Source organism: Geospiza fortis, unplaced genomic scaffold (assembly GCF_000277835.1).
Source record: "Geospiza fortis unplaced genomic scaffold, GeoFor_1.0 scaffold121, whole genome shotgun sequence".
Classification (NCBI taxonomy): Eukaryota; Metazoa; Chordata; class Aves; order Passeriformes; family Thraupidae; genus Geospiza; species Geospiza fortis.
In genome coordinates, this window is record NW_005054346.1 from 3,863,097 (window position 1) to 3,885,338 (window position 22,242).

At 37.5% G+C, this 22,242-nt stretch overlaps 1 pseudogene; it reads right to left on the reverse strand.

Moving 5' to 3' along the window:
- Positions 1-2,239: 2,239 nt before the first annotated feature.
- LOC115948077 lies at positions 2,240-11,014 on the reverse strand (annotated as a pseudogene).
- Between the last annotated feature and the right edge of the window lie 11,228 nt (positions 11,015-22,242).

A 22,242-nucleotide genomic window follows, 5' to 3' on the forward strand; every position in this document is an offset into this window, starting at 1 on the left:
AAAATGACTATGTGGTACTGAAGCACAGTGGTGCCCATACTGAGAAAAAAGGAGCAACTGTTTCTTTCTGCTGATTTAGAGGGAGGCTGCCAAGGCACATCCAGTAAATAACTATTGTTCAGAGTCATCTGAACAAGGTTCTCTAAAAGCTGAGTTTGATATACAGGAGAAACATTCAACTGACTGTTTGTTATATAATAATAATTGACTGCAGAGAAACGGACTTCATACAGAAACTAGGCCTGTATTTTGAGTCAGGGAAAGCTTTCTATTCTGTGCATTGAAGCCCTGGGCTTTATTCTATTGGAATTTACTTTTCCAGATGTCTCAAAATGCTGCCTGTCCTTGCAGCCTGTTCAGGGGCCAGGTAATGGGCAGTGGTGCTGCAGAAACACAAAACTTCAAAGTTTCCTGACAAACATGACTAAGAGAAGCACAAGAAACAGAGTCTACTCAAGATCCAAGTCTGCAAGCAGCTAAAAAGCTTTCTGAAGATGGATGCTGTGCCTGTGAAAGTAAGGAGGGAGCATGTGCAAAGCAGTTGAAACAGTTACGGTTTTTTGTTTTGTAGTTAACTTGGTGCTAAAAACACACAGCATTATTTTTAGCTCTTAGAAAACCCGAGCAAAATGCTCCAGGCAGCTGCTATCTTTTCTGTCTTGAGTAAACATTTGGTTTTTGTCAGTTTGATGTTCAGTCATCAGAATGTGGAACTTTCCCTTTCCCTTTTAACTTTCCTTGTCCTTGTCCTCATTCATGTTGTTTCACAACTTTCTGGAGCCTGCAGTTTTTAAGAGGAGGAGCTGCCCCAGAACCATTTCCCTATTCATAGGTGTCTGAGATGGTCAAATGTCTGATGCACCTGATTATCTGTCTGAAAGCTGAGTTTGATGTGCTTTCTTCAGACAAATATTTCTCACATAAGAAAAAGAAAAAAAGAGACAGAGAGAATATAGGGGAGATCATGCATGGAGTTATAATTTTGTTTGCCTCCTTCTCCCCACAAAGATTTTCTCAGTCCTAATAGCAGCACCCATTAAGTTGCAGTAATTTCATTGTCTCTTGATGCCAAGGTGAAAAAAGAGGAAGTATGGCTGATTTGTATGTTGTTCACATTCATTCCCTGCTCCTTACTGGCCTATTCAAAATAATATAAAATGAGTCAGTCAATTTGGAGTAGAGCACAGATCACAAGATGTTGTGGAGGATGGTGTCACACATCCAGATTCTGGGAAATAGTGTCATCCAAGGTCCAGTCTGGATTGTTACCACAATCAAATACTACCATGGGTTGACACTGAGGAAATTAAAGGAAGAATTTCCTTCACTGGATCTGATGAGGACTCCTTACAAAAACCTTGTATTTGTAACCTCTGCAAGTACTGGCCAGCAGAATGCAAGTGTTACTTCCCATGCCTTTCTGGATGTCAGAAATGTGGACTGTATATTCTGATGGATTTCAGGATAATTGACATTTTAGCATGTCACCAGCTCAACAATTGAGGTACAGCTAGATTTTTCAGCCATTTATTTGCACTAAGGTTGATTCCAGGACATGCCACATTTCTGATACTTCTCACACCTGAGAGTTGGAAGCCTTGCTACCTCTCAGAGTGTCAAATCCTGGGGGCATTCAGCATGTGGCTCCAAATAAAAATAAAAGTACTACTTTTCTTTCTGAGGTCAGGGATGGGAGGAAGTAGAGAGGAAATGGTTGTGATCTGGGTAAAACTTGCAGTCTTTCCTCCAGTTTTTGGTGTGCTGGAGCCAGCCAGCAGTATGTGTCTGGAACAACATGACCAGAAGGATTGCTGACCTCAGCAGCAAGGAGCAAGTCCATTAAGGCACACAAACCTCCTTTTTCTGTGATGGTACAATGTGCTGTTGACTCACATGGGTCGCACAGTCTAATCCTAAATTATTAAGAATGACCCAGATTCTGGCACTCTGGCTTCTGTTGATTAACATCTTACCCTGCAAGCAATTTAGTCTAGCTTAAGTGGGGCTGCATCTTCAAATTAATTTTCAGTATAAGGATGAAAGCATCATGCCATATAACTCTGAGCTTGGTTCCAACAGATCCAGATAGGAATTATAACATGCACCAGAAGGAATGAAAATAAATTTGCTCTGGGTTCAGAGCAGTCTGGTAAAAAAAAGAAAAAAGAGAATGAATTCACAATCCTTGATTATATAAATAGCACCTGTTTTGACAAATTTTGTATGCTTGTTTTCTGAATTAGCATGCTTCCAAAGTACCACTTTTTTTCATAACATAAATGACAGCATTGACAAAAAAAATCCAAAACCACAGGCTGTTACTATATATATGTTTATAACCTTTAAGCTTTGAAAGCAAGAAATTGCTGAATTCATCCAGTAATTCGCCCAGTAACCTGTGCACACTTGCTTGGTCTTCAGCCATAGTGCAGCACACAAACATCTGCTTTTTTGGGTCTCCAAATGCTGTGATCCACAGCACTAGTTGTGTACTCAGATGTGGATAATGGGCCCAGTGCTGCAAGATCTTCATTAATGACCTAGTCACTGACACAAGTGACTTTAGGGTGAGGAAAACAGTTGCAGTTATTACAGAGTACAGGTAGAAGTTGCGGAGGGTGAGTTTAGGGCTACAGATGATAATGATTGCTATTCAGCCTAGGTGGGAGATGGAAGAAAAGGCTAGGATTTTTCAGATTTGTGTTTGGTTGTGTCCCATTCATCCTCCTAGGGCTGCTGAGAGGATAGCTAGGATAGTTAGGAGCGTAGGGTTTAGTGAGGGTGAGGTTATGTAGAGTAGTGTGACTGGGGGGAGTTTTATGACAGTGGATGGGAGGAGGCCGGTGGTGAAAGGAGAGCCTTGGAGTACTTCTGGGAATCAGAAGTGGAATGGCACTAGTCCTAGTTTTATTGTGATTGCTGAAGTGAGGATCAGGCAGGATGTTGGGTGGGTAAGTTGGGTAATGTCCCATTGTCCAGTATGTCATGTGTTGGTTATGCTGGAGAACAAGACAAGGGCAGAAGCAGCTGCTTGGGTCAGGAAGTATTTAGTGGCAGCTTCAATGCATCGTGGGTGGTGAGATTTTGAGATTAATGGGAGGATGGTGAGTGTGTTGATTTCAAGGCTGGTCCAGGCCATAATTCAGTGGTTACTTGACATAGTAATGGTTGTTCCTAGTCACTGACATATAGGTAACCTTCAGCAAGTTTTCAGACAATACAAAACTAGGAGAGGTGGCTGATACCCTAGATGTCATGCTGCCATCCAGAGGGACCTCAACAGCTGGAGAAGTGAGATGATGAGAATCTCATACTGTTCAGGGAGGGGAAGTGCAAAGCTCTGCATAGGGAGGAACAACCCCAGCACCAGCACAGGCTGGAGGGCCACCCCTCTGGAAAGCAGTTTGGCAGAGAAGGCCCTGCAGCTCCTGCTGGACACCAGGCAGGACAGGAACAGCACTGTGCCCTTGCCACTAAGAAGGTGAGAGGTATCCTGGGCTGCATTAGGCAGAGGAATGCCAGCTGGTGGAGGCATGTTGTTCTTCCTCTTTAGCCACTGCTGTGTGCTGTGCAAATGTGACACTGGAAATACTGGAGAAGAATCCAGTGAAGAAAACTTATGAACAAAACTTATTAAGGGGTTGCTGCATCTTACATACAATGAGAGAATAAGAGAACTGTGACTGGCCAGCCTGGAGAATAGACAGTGCATGGAGTCTTAACAGCATACATAAATATCTGCTGGGAGGGAATGAAGAGTGAGAAAGATTCTTCTTATGAGTGCTCAGTGACAAGACAAAAGGCAATGAGCACAAATTGAAATAGAAGGAAATCCCCCTGAAACAGATGAAAAAAACTATTTTACTGTAGAGATAGTCAAACACTGGCATAGATTACCCAGAAAGGATGTGGAGTCTTCATACTTGGAGATATCCAAAACCTAAGTGGACATAGACCTGAGCAACTCTCTGTAGCTGACCTTGCATGTGACAAGGGGTTCCACTAAAGAATTTTCAGAGGTTCTTTCCAACCTCAACTCTTCTGTGATCGCACAATACTTTTCACACTACACCAGAAATATTGCAGCAGTATTCTTTCAGCTGGTTTGTATTTGCACTTCTGACGTGTCTGCAAATACCAGACACATTTTTGCTCTTAGTGTTCAAGCTAATTATTCACTAGTACTCTTTAGGATTTGGGTAGCTTTAACTATATTTAGGCATTAATGACCAAGAATCAAGATGCCACCTTCTGTGCAGGACAGCACTGAAAGACTCACACACAGAAATGCCCCAGCAGGGTGGATTTAAACAAGCTCCTTCACTGGTAAGATAATCACAGCCACTTACAAAATGAAGTGATTTAACTCATGGGTGTCTGTCCAGGATTTTCAAAGATGTTTAGAAATTAGACAGCACATTTAGCCTGCAATTTTTTGCAAGGCCCTAAGCAAACCCTATAAGGCCCATAGGAAGCATGGTAAGCATTTTGATTGCACACTCCTGAAAATGAACAGGGCTGAGAACCACTCCTCTGTAATGCTGAAGCGTGAGGCACAGGAGAGATGGGGAACACAAGCCCATTTTTGGCACCTAGCTTGTTTTCCAAACATCTAAAAAACATTTGAAAATTGTCATGACCTACTTAGAAAAGCGAACAGGCTGGGAAAAACAAGTATAAGAAAAATATTTGTAAAATTAGGACAAAACATACATAAGTTTTACTTATGCAAAAAATTATTTGTAAAGATCCTTACAACTCATTTAAAGTTTTGCTCATCCACTGAAGTCAAGACAAGAACATTACAGATTATTATTCTATTCAACAAAACCAGATGGGATTCATCCATTGCTACAATTCCAACTTCCCAAAGTATATTTGTCTCTTCTCTCTAATCCCTCTTTCTCTGACATTAATGCAAGAGTCATTGTAATGGGTAGGCTTGTTATGAAGAACTCAATAGTAATAAAAAAATACAAAAATTGCTGTTCTTGTATTCCTCTTGTTGTTGAACAATAAAATTATACTGTAAATTAAATCTGATTTTATGACATTTTGCATGCATATAGATCTTCATGTGAACTCAGGGGAGCATACTTTATTTGAGCTCTGTATTCCTTATACTTTTTAATTAATTTTTCTTTGTAATTCAGAATAAGTTTCTAATGGATTCATGGAACAATATGGGGTCACTTGGGGGTGATTTTAATACCTGCAATTCCCATGGTTATTAATCAAAGACTTTTTAGCCTTTTAGATAAATTATCTGCCTTCTGTTTAGAAGATTGAGATTAAGCATGTGAGAGAAATTGTCCCTACTGACACAAAGGAAAAAAAGTCATGAAAATACAAAATGCAACATTTTTGGTATCTCAGAAAACTAGAGAATATGCTGAAGATTTTCAATTTTCTTTCATCTAGCTTCATGAAAATTGCTATAAAAATAGCAATCAACCTGAAAAGGGGTGATTTTCATTTATTGCCTATAAATCTCAGAAGCTGTCAGATCCAGTAAAACTTTTTTTACTTAAGGGTTTACCATTTACAACTGACAGGTTTTTTAAAAAACTGTTTGACTTTTTAAGCACCTAAGAAAAGAAGGTGTTCATTTAACAAGTGTAGTTGAGAATCTAGATTTGCATACCCTTCAACAGTGGCTGTTACATTTTCATCCACTGAGTGCTGAATCATACAAACAGACACAGTTTTTGTGCAATTAATTTGATTTCTCTTGACTTCATGGTGTCCAATAATTAGAAAAATCCTGGTTGATTTTCTATTCACTAAATAAATAAACCAGTTTGTTTTCCATACTTTTTCCGTTGATCTAGGACAGCATAACTGTAGAGTAATGTCCCCAAGCGATACCAAAGACAAAAGAGCATACGTCTGAATTGATACATTTAGTGTGTGTTTACACATGCAAAAATATATATAGCCTAATATCCAATCTCACACTTCTGCTCATCATTTAACAGTGGTTAATCTGATATCAAGAACTATCAAAAACAAAAGAATTTAAATCAGCTGTGGACTTGACTTCAACTTTCAACATACAAGTCTTTCCACATACAAGTGTCGCCCCGTTCTTTTAAGTTCTTCTAAGCCTTCTGATGTGTACATTCTTGTAATGAACTTTCTCATGCACTTTTACGTCAATAATTATTGTTTTACGTTCTTTTCTAGAGAAGGAGAAATTTGATGGACTGTTGGTTTGTCCAGTGTCATTGGAGAAATGGCACTTTCATCCTCCAATCCACTGTCACTTTTGAAAGTCTATAAATGTTAGAGTCAGAAAATAAACTTCCCTTCTTTTTATCTTGGAGGTTCCAGAGTGTATGTTGTTTTATTTCATGTCCTATAGCAACATATAAGCATCCTCGAGGTGTGTGAAAATCCAGGGCTTGTCTCTAGCTCAGTTCTGTCTCTCTGTCAAAATGAAATTAATCACATTTCACAAAAGCATTTCAAGTATTTACAACAGTTAGCATAATGTCTAAGTGTTTCACAAATTTTCTTCACCTGAAGAAGGACCTGATTTATCTATTTGCTAACCTGAGACACAAGCTGCCTCCAGAGGACAGTGGTTTTAGCTGTTCAGGTTATGTGGGGGATGTGAAGCAGTTTAGCTGCATCTGTGCATTGATCCAGCTGGGTGGATTCACCTGGACCTACAACACATCCATGTGACTCATCAGGTTCCATCACCTGCTCTCTCTGCACTGCTTACAAACTCCAACTGGCTCCTTCAACCCATGTTGTGCAGCAAGATATTTTATTCTTTCACCTGTTTGAAGTAAAGGGTGGGCTGGTTGTTTGAAGCCATGCAGAAGTTGGTCAGAGGACCTGGGCACTGCTTTCATAAATCTGAGGTTGTTTCTCATTCTGCATCCCATCTCCTTTCTTAGCCACCAACCTCACATAATTGAGAAAGTAGCAAGGTAAGGGGAAGACAAAGCAAAAATTCAGCTAAAATTATCATGGTCAGAGGACCTGGGCACTGCTTTCATAAATCTGAGGTTGTTTCTCATTCTGCATCCCATCTCCTTTCTTAGCCACCAACCTCACATAATTGAGAAAGTAGCAAGGTAAGGGGAAGACAAAGCACCAAATATGGGGCCACAACAGACCTAAGAATAATTTTCATTTTCCACTTTCATCCCTCGGTAGCAATTTTCTGGGAAGAGAAAATACCTTGATGAAAGCCACATAGAGAAGTCAGAGAATAGACATGAGATGAAAACACAGCCCTTGAAGACAACTCTGCAGAGTGATGTACAATGTTCTCCATAGCAAGTATTTCTTTCCTATGGAGACCATTGCACATCACTGCATAAGGCTGCATTTCATAAATTGGAAACCATCTTCAGAAAAATGCATTTGTACACATCATAGGGTATACAATGTATACTTTGCTTCATCATTGTGATATTGTGAGTGATATGTGTCTTTTCTTCCTAGAAGAATACTTCAGAGATCTCGAAACTTATTCTTCCACAAAAGTAGAAAGATTAGCATAAGTACAAGTTTTCTCCATGTGGCGTAGAATATGTAGCACACATTTTGTATGTTCATGGAAGGAAACAGTCAAAATACATATTATATATACATGTATTCATCTATACACTAGCAATGCAAGAAGAGAAGACACACAGGCTTCAAGAATGTGCATATATCAGCAGATCTTATTACAGTACATGTGTTGCTTGTATTGAAAAACTGGGCTTAGCATTTTGCAGAGCTGTCTCATTCTGAAAATGAAGCAATTCCTCATTTGCCGTGATACTTTCATGAACTTGTGGGTAACTTTATGACATTAAAGCTGGCAGGAGCATATTTGTTTAGTAATTTGAATACTAAAATGGTTATTAGGAATATCACCCAAATTTTCTATAATTCAACTCTCAGTTTTATTCAGGAGCACAAGTGGCCAAATGGCTCAGCCTCAAATGTGAAAGAGAGGGAAGCAGTGTGAGTCAGACCAGATGGTTGTTGACCTTAAGGCAAGATAGAAACGGTTGGGAAAAGCTTCTCTCAGCTGTGCTTCTTCTAGGCACTGCTCCAGAAGCTCACCTAGTCCTGGTAATGGAAAAAGTTTTACTTTTTAATATTGAAGAAGCTCAAATTTAAAAATAATGTACTTGTTTCTAATAATACAGATATTTTTAAAATGTACTTTAAGATACATAAATTGGATGACAATAGGAAAAAAAGCAATGCAATTTACTTTCTTGAATCACAGCATTCCAGGGTTTGAGTCCTATGAGAGCATCTTCTCTTCTAAAATCATGCACTGCGAACAATCATTACCATTCTTCAGAACTGACCATGGGAGCAAAACTCTAAAGAAAAAGAACCTATGTTTAAGCTAAATGCATGTTTTCCTTTTGAAACAACTTGCAGTTTGAAGGTTCTCATTCTGTACTATATGAAATGTGTTATGATAGGAAATTGTCAAAAGCTGATACAAGACTCTGAAACAACCTGAAATTTTCATTATTATTTTCATTTTTCTTTGAGAGAATTAGGTATCTGCTGTATTTATCCTAGTTAAAAGAAATCAGATTGCTAAATTTTGAAATTCCCTGTAAAATGTGAGTCACTCTGTATCAAAACAAATGCGGTGTCTGATTCAAGGTTGGGGTCAAAGACTTTTGAAAATAGTGGAGGATGTTTAAGTCTGTGTACACTGGTTTTGATCTACAAAGGCTAAATTTATAGACTATGAGATAAAATTACGTAGTCACCTCTCTGTAACTGTATATCTCGACCAATTCTAGTTCTTTGCTCTTCTAATGATTTATCCATGACCTAACAGATAAACAGAATGGAACATAATCAGAAAATCACAGGTAAGTTACAGAAATATAAAAGTAAACGCCTCCTCATTTATTTTCACACACACAGAGGAAAAAAAAAAAGAAATTATTTCCATTTTCTTCTTGAGAATCCACTTGAAGCATTAATTAAGCATGTTAACTTGAATGTGGTAAGAAGGTCTGCAAAGTCTTTTTTACCATTTTATAGTTTTCTGTGGTTTATCTTGCTTTTCAGGAGTTCTAATATAACCAAGATATTATTCCTGAGAGTGTAATTATGTTGTGTAATAATGTATGTGCTGTATTCTTTTGAGTGGGTCAAATAACCTTCATAGAGCATTTTTAAAGAATCAATGATGCCTAAGGAGTCTACAATATATGCTGCTGAGTAGGAAATTATATTTGTATTTAATTATGCAATACTGCACGGAATTGAGAACATATTGCACAAAATGGCTTTGACTGACTGTAACATACTTTCTGCAGGTGTTATTATACACCAGGCTAACATAGTTATCTCAGTGCTGTATGGAAATGAAGGAGTTCAGCACTGAGGGTTATATATTTAGAGGTTCACAATTGTGTAGTTTGCTTTACTGGTCATGCAACACCTCTCATTCAGACAAACCATACAGGCTTGCAAAAAATCATATACACCTTGCAGAATTTGATATTTGGTAATGAAAGCCAGGTCTGTTAGCAGAGCTGAGAATGCTAGTGTTTTGTATTCCCCAAAATACACTTGATTTCATGGGAGCCCTACCGAGTGGCATCAAATGAGAATCAGGCTTTGTGTGCACTGTCCCACGGGAATGTCATGGGTTTGTTACATGAAACCCATAAATCACTTTGATGTTATCTGGACCTGTATTATCATAGGAACTCTACAGGATGGTAAAATATGCTTCTGAATCATGTAGAATGCACTTATTGCTCCTGTGCATTGAGTCAGATATTGAGACTGCACCCCACTGTGCCCTGAAACACATATTTTGTGCAGCATGGGTGCATATGTGGCCAGAAGGAGGCCATTATCTCTACTTTGATTGCTCTTTCATTATATCTTTGCACAGCTATACTGACAACTCTTCCTGTTTCTGTTTAAAAACACAAACAAAAGCTAGCAAGCACTTTCGTGTTTTCCCCCTTCAATATTTGAAGATTATATTGATTTGAGAAAATGAGCAAATAATGAGAAGTACTGCAGTCCAGGACAGGAAGATGGAGAACTTTTAAGTGCCAGGACTAATAGATGGCAAACACAATTTGTTGATGGTAAGAGCAAAATTGTGAGTTTTTAACAAACAACAAAAGGAAAGAGTTTCTTCTAATCGGTAAGAAACTGAGGCATCCTGACACAATAGAGACGTATAAATTGCTGAAAAATAATAATTTTTTTAGCCCTGAATTCAATGTTCAGGCACAATGATGAGTTCAATCAAGATGTAGAGATGCATCCCCAGATAAACGTTACAAATCAAACCTAAAATCACAATTCCATAAGACAGTGCCAGATGCTGAGACTATGGCATCATACCAGGCACAGTCTCCCAGGAAAGAGGGTGATGAATCTGAAGCCTGGGTATTCCACAATACACACAAATACTGTAGAGCAAAATTGGACTGCAACAAGACAGAAAATAAAATTACCAGACAAAAGACTATAAACTAATTGCACTAAGAAAGAACAAAATTAGGAATTCTTAATCACACCATTAGGTACCAAGAAGGTTGAAAACAAAAGCTTTAGTAAGAAAATTCCCATCAGGAATTATTTTTCTTTTAAAAATTCACTGAAGCGTGAAGCGCTCCTGAACTTAAATGGCTACTTGATTTTCTAAACAAAGGAGACATAGGGAGCTATATGGCAAGAGAAAAGGGTAGAAGCAGAAAACAAAGGGATGGAAAGCAAGAAATAACTATTATAATATTTTAACACCTAAAGGCAGCAGCAGAAACTGGGCAGAGATGAACCAGACAGTGAGCATATGCAGAGCAAGAGACAGACTTTTTAGCCAAGGGCATACACTTTGAATCCTGCTGCAAATCTCTAAACAAGTGACTTTATGCACAAAAGTGCATTGTGTTCTTATCAGGCTCAGAAGGTTCTGCTGAATGCTCACTGCTTTGATAACTTAGCAAAGAGAGTCAGATTAAAAAGTTACACAGAACAGCAGATCTGCAGATGTGTCCATGCATCCGACTCTCAGTGTCTGGCTAGGAATTCCTCAGCTATTTCTGGAGTCTGCCTGCTACTGAAAACATAATTTGCAGTGCTGATGCCTTATGGTGGATCTCTAGTTCTGGTTGCTGGTTTTGAAAATTATTGTTCCTGGCCTTACTTATGAGTGCAATGTTTTTTCACAGAGATCCTCATGCATACTTAATAAAAATTACTGCCATAAAAAATCCTATTTGACCCAGTGTAAGAGATTAATACTATGTTTAAATCCAGTTTCAAACAACAGGAGAAAGATCTTAAATCTTAGGAAAGCTCAGATGAAAATCTTTGCTTAACTTTTTTTTTTTCAGTAAAGAACAATTCAAAACTTGATGTAATTGTGGAAGCCAAATGCTTCAAATTCTCAATTCCAGATTAAAAAAAATGTAGCTTAGAACTTGTCTGGACACAGGTCTAATTCAAAATCATGAAAGACAATAGCAGACCTTCAAAGTGCTATGTAAACAGGCAGGGCTCCTGAACTTTGGGTCCAGCAGTTGAGTTTTTCTCAATTTTTGCCTTTCTGGCCAATTAGCAATTGCACTGAAATCACTTACATATTTCCATTTTTTTCTTTTTGAACTCTGTGTTTTCCAACACATTCTGAATTAATTAATAAGAGTGCCAACTAATTTGTACTACACAGGATCAGTTTCTTAATACTTTAAAATATTTTTTCCTCTTTTGGTTACACCTTTTATCTTTTTATCCTTTTTTTTTTTCATGTTCTTAGCAGGATTCAGTTTTAGTGGAATCACACAAGATGTTAGTCAGATAACAGAACTGGTTTCCAATTCATGCTGTAAATAATTTCTTACTCTGGACTACAGTAACGATAATTATTTTTTCACTCTGACATTTGCTGTACTCATTACGACTTGCCTCCTCCTCCACTCAAGTATTTTTCAGTTTGTTAGACTTTCCTCCTTTAGGCACAATTGTTATTTATCAAAATTCTGAAAGACTTAAAAGTGCTACACAAGAAACGTAAACTAATTTTACAGCTTCTGGAATAAGACTGATCTTGTTAGCATGAACCTTTTGGTTTTTTAGTTTCTTTAACATAGAAAATCAAGCCTGCAAGGACTTGTCTTTCAGCGTGTATCCCAAACCATTAATTCAAATACTTCTATTCAGATAAAATGAACTTACTAGGTAGGTTTTATTAAAGTCATTACCGATTTTCTTCTGTGGATTCCATGTCTTGTTGTTTATTCAGTTTCATAAAGAAAAATAATAGTGTTTTGGTTTCCACAGAGTATAGAGATTTGATTTAGAAGTGGGTTCCTGAGAAATATTTAATTTTTTGTAACTCTTCATTGCTACTATTAAAATGGCAGGTGTCAAAAATGTTCTGTTCGATGTAAAAAAAAATTGCTCCTCTGTATTTTCATTATATTCTGATTTTATTTTTGTTCTATATTTACAGACTCACAGAATGGGTAAAGTTTGGAAGGGACCACAGTGGGTCATCTGGTCCAACATCCCTGCTCAGGCAGGGTCATTCCAGAGCACATGGCACAGGATTGCATCCAGATGGTTCTTAAATATCTGTAGAGAGGGAGACTCCACAACCTCTCTGGGCAATCTGTTCCAGTGCAGTCAGCCACACAGTAAAGAAATTCTTCCTCATGTTTAGCTGGAACTTTCCATGCATTGGTTTCTGCCCCTTGCCTCTTGTCCTGTTGCTTGGCACTACTGAAGAGAGCTTGGATCCATCTTCTTGGCACTCTCCCTTGAGATATTGATACACATTCATGTGTATTCACAGTTGTTCCTTCTCAGTTGTCTCTTCTTGAGGCTGAACAGGCCCAGCCCCCTCAGCCTTTTGTCATGAGATGCTCCAGTCCCTTGACCAGCTTTGTAGCTCTCTGCCAGACCTGCTCCAGGAGCTCCAGGTCTCTGCTGGAGAGCTCCAGGTCTCTGCTGGGGAGCTCTACTGCAGAGCCCAGAGCTGCACACAGATGTGGCCTCACCAGGGCTGAGGAGAGGGACAAGATAATCATCGACCCACTGGCAATGCTCTTCCCAATGCACCTCAGGATACCATCGATTCTCTTGGCCACAGGGACACACTGCTGGCTCATGGACAGGTGTTGCCCACCAGGACCCCCAGGTCCTTCTCTGCAGAGCTGCTTCCAGCAGGACGGTCTCCAGCCTGTGCTGGTGCATGCAGTTGTTGCTCCCCCGGAGCAGGACCCTGCACTTGCTTTTGTTGAATTTCAGAAGGTTCTTCTCTGCCCACCTCTCCAAACTGTTATTCTTAAAATGCTTAATTTATCACTGTTTTTTTTTTTTTTTATTTATCACTAGTTTTCTTAATTTGCTTTACATGAGAACTACCTGCTCACTTACCTTTAAATTTTTACAGTGTCTACTCTTGGTTAACTCACATTTAGAGTAGTTCATACAATTGCACATGGTGAAGAGAGTGGCAGGACTGGCAACCCCACATGCCTAGTTCCAGTAAGAGACTATTTAAGCTAAACAAGAGGTTAAGAGATGGGAAAGACAGCAGAGCAGCTCTGCTTCTGCACACATTCGGGCTTGGCCCTCTCACATGTGGGATGTCTTCTCATTAGGGTCAATTACAAAGGGTAAAAATGTCTGTGTTAAAATGTGTCATGAAAGTATGAGTGTATCTTACATCAGTTACTAAATAGCCTTTGCTGGTGAGAAATTTCAGTTTTTACTTCCCTGAGACAAAGCACTCAGTATTTCATCTTAAGTCCTCAGAGCATGCAAAATGTCTCTGCTTCCTTCCCCCCAAAAAACCCACTTTACAGAGCAGTCTTTAAATTCTCTAATAGTGTTCTGAAAAGGGGATATAGTTAGGAAAAGATCTCTATTTCTCTGAAAAGAAAGAGGTCAAAAAGAAAAGAGGATACACACAGCATCTACAATGGATTGTGTCCTTTGCCTGGTATCTCCTTATCTTTTTATGAAGAGAATTCATGAGTGAAAGACGCTTCTACTGGAATGTCAGTAACAATGTCAGTTCATGGATCCAACTTCAGCAGAATTTCCTTGTGGTGTTGCGGTAAATAGCTTGTGTTGATTTGGCTTGTTGTGTTTGAATTTTCTCTTGTCTGAGTTAATTACATGTTGGAAGCATAGGACAAAATAAAGCATGTGAACTACTGAATTAGCTGGAGTTTTATTCTTCTTGAGTCACAAAGCCAGACTCTGTTGTTCTTTTCATATGGAAAGATACTGCAAGGAATACTTACTGCACAGTAAACTGTGTCTCCAACTTCACAGGGAAAAGGAGGAGAGATGCCTTGACACTTTCAGACATGGGGCTCAACTCTGTTGCCTCATGGCAGGGGGCTTACAACTGCAGGCGTAAACTGCTATGTGCAAAGTGAGCCAGCAAATTGCAGAACTTCACAACTGGGAGACTCAAACATGTCCTGAAAAATAACTGGTTTTGTATAATTTTGTCCTGACAGATAACTGGATTTTGTATAATTCATGTTATACAGCAGCTCCTTTGTATGATGGTAATGTTTGGTAAAGGTATTGATTTGCTCACATATGAAAACAAGGTCAGTTATGACACAAGCACACAGGAATTTTTGCATTGACTTGGATGGTACAGGCTGATGACCTGTATGACTTGCTTCAGCTTAAAGATGAAATTTCAGGCAATGGTGAAGATAAATTTATAAGCTCATATAGCCTTGTTAAAAAATTGATCTTAAGAATAAAAATACTGTTTCCAGCTAAGACCCACTGCAAACAAAAAGAAGACTTACAAATGAGATATAGTTACATTTTACTGTCACTTAATCTTCCATCAATAAATTAAATCATATTTATCCCTAGTGTAAGCCCTTTGTGGCTTCTGTCTTATCCTTTTGTTTGTTTGTTTGTTTGTTGTTTTGTTGCAGCTATCCAGAAAAAGCTTATTCAAATGTGCTTCTGAGAAAAGTTCTTTGTTTCTGAAACTCTGCTCGTAGCTACTACACCTCTGTTGTGATAAAGCCTTCATCTCTTTAGCAGCGCCTTATCTTCAAGTTCCTCGCAGTTCTGGGATGCAACTCTTCTAAGACCATGTCTCTGTGTTACCACTGGAGCTGGGGCTTATAAATTGGATCTTGGCTCTAAGCTCTCTCCTGAATGAATGCATCTCACTGTTTGCTCAACATGTATGATCCCACCATTCACAGGCCATACCATCTCTCCTGCTCTGTGTTACTATTTCATATAAAATATTCTACACTTTGTGTGGAGTACACCTTTCTTCTTTAAATGTTACCTTCCTTATTTAAAAACAAAAGCAATGAAAACCTTTTTATTACAAACCTTCATAATTTTTCTTTACCCGTATAACTATTTGATACAAATTTATTGTACAGAACTCCAGATTTCTAGGTTCTGTCTTCTGCATTACTTACTGTCTTACTGCATTTTTTGGGGGAAGGGTTTGGATTTTGGTTTTTTTTTTGGGGGGGGGGGGGGGGCAGTGTGATTAGTGTGCTAATTAAGAATTGCTTAAATTTGTTTGAAAAATAACATCTTTCTCTCACACAGATCTCCAGTGAAACTTAATGGTCATCTCCAAACAATTTAGTGAGGATCTGTAATACCTCTGGATTTATTTCCTTTTCTCTGAATTCTGCTTCAGATCCTGTTTTAATTTCTTCTGACCATTTCTATTCCTAAGGGAATCCTAATTATTTCATCCATTCTTATATGCCAGAAATATGATCTCACAGCTTTCATCCTTAGTTTTATTCTTTCTGATACAATCAGTTAGCTCACATTCAAGAACTTATAACTTTTTCATAGCCAAAGAAGAAACTTTTTCATACTTTTATGAATGTAGATGTTTCCTTTCTGAAATAATTCTTTTTTTCAACAAGGAATATTTTCCCATTTCTATGTCCCTGGATGCAGTAGGAATCAATAAAGAAGGTGCTTTTACTCTGACAAATGTTTCCAAATTATTTTCCTGGTACTTCATCTCTTTGGTTTTCACTCTTATGTCTTTCTCTTCTCCTTATACCACCTCAGTGTTCTTAAGCTTGGAATGCTAACACAAATTTAGCAAGAAAATTCAATTAGTAAGGGGTGTACTTATTAGTGAATAAAAGTAATTCAGCTATAAAGAAAGAAATAATTCTTTTGTTTGATTTCATCAGGAAAGGTGCAGGCATATCTTGAAAAACATATTAAAAATTAAAATTGTATTAAAATCTGATTTATACAGAATATATGTAAGGTGAAAGCATTTTGTTGGTGTTGTTTTGATTGTTTTTTGTTTCTTATTTCTGTTTTTTGGTTTTTATTCATGTAGTCATGAATAAAATGAACCTACAAGTCAAACTTGACTTTGTAATTGCATGCATTACGTTTACATAAAATGGTCACATTTAAACTAACTTAACAATTTTAACTAAATATGTTGGCAAGTAGGATTCCAGCTTGATCATGGACTTGCATTGTTGTAGAAATAGATAATCAAAATGAAATCCAGCTCACATCCAAAATAGGCTGTCTCTTTAGAAAAGAGAAATTAAATTATTAAAGTCTATTTGTGCAACAGTAGAAGGTTGATAAAAATTTTAATAATCATTGCTTTCTATTTAGCAAGAACACAATATTTCCATAAACTTAGTGTGAGCAAAAACCTCTATGTTAAATCCAGAATGAATAAACTCACTGAACTTAAAAGGTTCTGAAGTAAGAGTTATTTCCATTTAATAGTTTTATGCTGGTCTCTGAGTACTCAGGGACTTAGTACTTTGAAACAGAATTGGCATAACAATCAGTGAAGTGAATGATGTCATTTCCCAAAAGGCCAATTCAGGTTCTCCTTTTCCAGACAGATATTGTATGCTCAAACTTTGTTCTTTATTAAACAGAGATATGTAAACCTCAAGAAGATATTAATTTCAAACTTTCAAATAGAGTTAATACTTGAATTTCATACTTCTAAGGTTAAATCTTCTCTATCAGTCTGATCTGGTTGAGCAGAGAAGGTAAAAAGTACAATTAAAAAAAACCCTATAATCTCCTGCCTATTCCAACATTTTTCTTTGGCTTTATTAATCTCTTCCTCTCCCCTTTCATTTAAATTTCTCTTTTGTTCTGTTTATGACAATTTCAGTTTTCAGACAGATTCCTGGACTGTGCAGCTGTTCTTTGGCTGAAGCAATATGGAAAGGTAGCTTTGAAGAATTTTATTGGTAAATTTCTTTTTTTTCTCCTTCTCTGAAACACTGTTGACAAAGATGACATTTAAGGTTTAACATTAGTTGATGACTCTTCTTAGCTGAGGTACAAGAACAGTGAAGATATTTCAGTTTGTGTTGTTCTGTATGTTGAATTAAATATTAAATATAGAAGTATATAGTATACGTGTCCAAATCAAGGATTCAAAGAAGTATTTAACTGTTTTAATTCTCTTTCAAAGGGTCTCAGAGCACACCAGCCAAGATCTACAGATAGATGCTAGGTTCAACAGTGTCTTTGCCTGATCTACATAAGATGCAAAATATGTGGTGAAAAGAAATGAATAATTAAAAAGCTTCATCATTACCATAGTGCTTGTAATTGGTTTACTTTCTTTAATTTATTTGGTGCCAATTTGATTTCCTTTATCTTACTCTCCTTGGCCTGGATCAATTCCACTTCACATCAGTCTGTGCATCCTAAGATTTGCTTCCAAGAGCAGTAAGATGAATCATGCTTTGGAGGTAACTGCTTTTTCCTTTAGCTATTGAGGTAGCCAAGACAAGTCACTAAACCTAGGTAAAGATCCATTCGTTGTGTAAAAGGACCATTGCCCAGCTGTGCAATGCTATCACCGGCTGCTCAGGAAAACAAAAATTGTGTGCTGGGACCAGGTCTGTTCCTAAGCTAAGCATTCATTTCTAGGAAAATTCCTTTCTAGAGTGAATGCATTTATATATGAAAGTATCTGTACAATGTGTCCCCTGGACATGAGGTAACCACTACAAAAGCACACCTTCCCAGCCAAAAAGTAAAGTCTTTATTGAAGTCTGGTGAGGTTTTCAGAAAGACAAAAGGCTTAGAATTTTTTCCATATTTTACTTTGTATTTGATGAAAACACAGTGAGTGGGTCACTCACAAATTCACACCTGCCCACGCATCCACTCACACGGAAGGGGTGTCAGCTTTGGGGATGTTTGTACTGAATGTACAGGCTGCCAACCACTGCACTGAGCAAAATGTTCTGCAGCTGAAATTGCTTTGCCAGTTTGAGCTGTGTGCATTCAAATACAGAAATACAAGAATATGGCCATTGTTGACGCTTGCAACTATTACCTAGTCCTTGGAAACTTCATGTGGTCTTGAAATAACCACTGGTTGCAGGCCTCTCCTTTCTGTCTTTTTGCTCATAGTCATGCTGATGAATTGCTGGCATATGATTGTGAGGAAAGTGTCAGTGATCACACAGCAGAAATGCGGAAATTGCAACAGTGAGCATGATAGGTAATGCCAAGCTCTAGGAAGTCGTCTTGATAGCCTTTTGTGGCACTCCTTAAAATTTCAATTGTCTTTTTTTTATGCATAGGTAGAACTGGCATATTGAATTAATATAAACACTTAATATAAAATTCTAGCCATTTATGGATGAGATCATTTATTTTAATACTAGAATTTTCCTTTAATACCTTAAAAAAGAAGAAACAGCTACTTGCTTGTAAGGTTGATATCTGGACTGTTTTAAAGAAAAAACCTGGGAAGTAGAGGAAATTCAGAGGAATAATGCTATGCAGCAACTTGGCACTAGGCCATCTTAATTCTATATTGAGCCTAGTGTAAACTCCCTAACTATGTTGCTGATCCCCAAGTAAATGTAGATTTTGGAACACAGCAAACAGGGACCCACATTTGCAATTCTGACTCTGTGTGTTCAGGCTGCAGAGGGTTCTTCCTCTAGACCTGACCCCATGCAACTTCTGATCTAAAGGTAACTATTCAGAGATAGGATGGTCCCTTCTCACTGCTATTGGGAAAAGGCAGGTTTGAAGCACTGGCTGAGTAGCAGCCTAACGTGAGGACAAAGAACCCAGCTCTAAGAATATCAGGCTATCCATTTATGTCACCATGTTTATGGAATGACACCAGGAAACCCCATGTGGCATTATTTGGTACCAGCCTCGGAAGTGGACCACAAGGCAAAGACCCAACAGGAGGGTGAACGTCTGACCTATGAACAATAAGCTGGTTAGAAGGAGCTACAGATATACAGAAAATTTTGCAAATGAGTTGGAAAGCAAACTACTTTCCTAAGAAGCTTCCATTTGAGCTAGTGAACTCTTTATGGAAAAAATAAGAGGAATAAGTTATGTACTACGCATGTTCTTTATAAAATTTTGAGAATTTAGTATCTGTAAGAGGATGGTAAGGCAAACTCAATTAACTTTTAAACAGGGAAGAGATCTTTGCTCCTACATTTTCAAAAGAAAAAGAAATCAAGAGATTTCATTCTTTTTTATTGGAAATTAATTTTTTTCTTGCTCTATATAACTATTCAATACAGTAAAGAGTAAAAACTTATTTTAAACCACCCTTTAAGTTTTATTTGTAATGGTTTTTCTCTTCAAATTTTCATCTCAAGAAATATTAATGAATAATAAAGCTCCAGATCTCAGCCTAAAAATGCAATTGATCTATAGTTATTATAGCAAAATCACTGTAATTATTCTTTTTTTACTAAAACTATAATAAATCAGTCCTAATAATAGTAAGACTACAGTAATCATATTGAATAATAGCTGCAAGTTATTATCTATATATTTACTATACTACTATAATAATTACAGCTCAACTATATGGTTTTATTTAATACAAAGCCTAAATTTACCATGGCAATTTTATTCAAGTATCTTTCTATACATATTTCTTATAATACAATAAGTAAAACTTCTGGTGTGTACTAGGAAAGCTTCATATCTATTTTTAAAAACTATCATTAAAAAGACTGGTAATTAACATAGTTGAAAATTAATAAATTTGAGGCTTTCATGAATGAAAAAAAATATCTTTTGTTGTGGTGCAAGAAATTTTTGCAACATGATGAAACTAATTTTTGAGACTAAATGAGAAAGTAAATTGTATGTTTAAAAACATTTGATAGATTTGTTTTCTTTAAAAGTCTCCATTAAGTCTCCAGGCATTTTTTAAAGTGGCAGAGAGGCAAAATAGTCTATTTTACTGTACTATCTTATCTTAGTAAAAGAAAAGTTACAAACAGTGAAACTGGACAGAAAATTGATAGGTTCTGCATGTGTCCATGTAAACAGGAGTTTGTACACTCATACAAGAATATTGAAATTCCTGTGTTTTAATGGGGTCATAAGGGGGCAATTTCACTCATTTTGAGAGCTGGACATGTCTCTGTGTCAGGCATTCCAGTGTCACACATTCAGAGTCTCATGACTCCCTGTAAGGCCATTTGCTTTTCTCATATTTAGCTTGCATATTCTTCATTCTTGCCAAAAACCCACTGACACTATTTTTGTACATCCCACATTTCCTTCTGTAATATTTCCTGCATGTCACCCCTTGCAGGTTTTTACTCAGAGCATTTGAAACTGTAATGACCTGCTCTGTGCTCAAACAAAAACCTGTCTCCCAGTCTCTGGGTATTCCTTGAGGTTTTCAAGCTGGTGATTTAGGAAATGGCAATTTCATTGCCGCCTTGCTACATAGGATTCACAAGAATGTCCAGCCCCAACCTGCTTCCTGCAGGCCTGGTGGTTAAGCTATCAGGTCAGCACAGGTCTTCCCTACCTGAGCTCAGAGAGTTAAACTTATAAAAGCAGGAAAGCTTTTAAAACTCCTGGGCTAGAATCAGACTATTTATGAGTGCTCCCTTCTGAAGAAGGATGGGATAAACCAGAAAATAAAGAAGGAAGAAGTGCACACATATGAAATGGCCTAAGCACGGGCCATTTCATATCCTATGGGATGAAGGCAAGAACCATTCTTCAGGTAGGACACATCAGACTTAAGCCTATTTTGCCTGAATGTTTTAGTTAAATCAGGAAGAATTGGGTATTTGGTAATGTCTTCTCTCTCCTCCATGTACAAAAGTTACAGCATCACTACACAGCCAGCATGATAGCCTTTCTTAGTGTGAAGAGGGAACTTATGCTATGAAAGGGAAAGCAGTTTAACATTACCCAACACAAGAAAACTAATTTTAAGATTAGGCAGTCACTGCATTAATTAAAGATTTATTTTTCAAGCTAAGACAAGCAGTCATATGCAATCATAATCCCAAGCACTTCCAGAGAACCTGAATCTGTTAGAAACCAAAGTTCCTGAATTATCTCCAGTTAAGCAAAATGCAATAAAAATAAATTTCAGAACATGTCCCACAAAACTCTAACGTGAAATCTATGTGGAAATAACTTACACTAGAAAAAGTCTTTTTTTCTATAATTTTACAAGAAAGGAAATGCATAATTTCCTAGATATGAAACTTTTTTCAGCTCTAAGATTTTTGGGTGTCTGAGACTACTTGTCAACATGGACAAATGCTAAATAAAATAATATTAACTGATCAATACAGGTAACAAAGAAAATTGAAATATAATGTTTTTGTATCCAAATTTGCCTGTCATTCCAGTTTTATTCATTTAAATAATGAGTTAATTTTTTTACTTAGCAGAGAAAAACTAATATTTGTATTTATGAAATTATGAAATTTTAGTCAGTAGCTATACATATGTGATAAACTAGTTAGAAATGCATGCTCATACAAAGGTAATCAATGTCAGCAGAAAGAAGGGAAAGAAGAAGGGAAAGAATAACAAGAAGTGGAGCTGTAGGGAGTTCTGACTCACAAAGAAGCAAAATGAAAATATGGCTATGAACAGTCTGTGTGAGCCTGTGAGAAAGAGTTCACTCTGCCATGACAAAAGAAGTCACAGGGGAACATGATGCTTGCCAGCACAAAGAAATCTAGCAACAGGAAGGAGGTGAAAGTCAAGAACCAATGTGTACGAGGAGTCTAAAATAAATTTAATTCAGAAAGCGACAGAAAACTTCCCCCTAGAGGAGACCTTTGTTTTACGTTATCACAGAACAAGCAGAAACACAACTGAAGGGGTTATTGCTGTGTCTGCCAGCTGGAGGCCAGTCACTGGAGCAGACTTAATCATTAAACAGGATCCTCCACCCACTGGCAGGCTCTCATGGACCAAATTCTAAAAAAA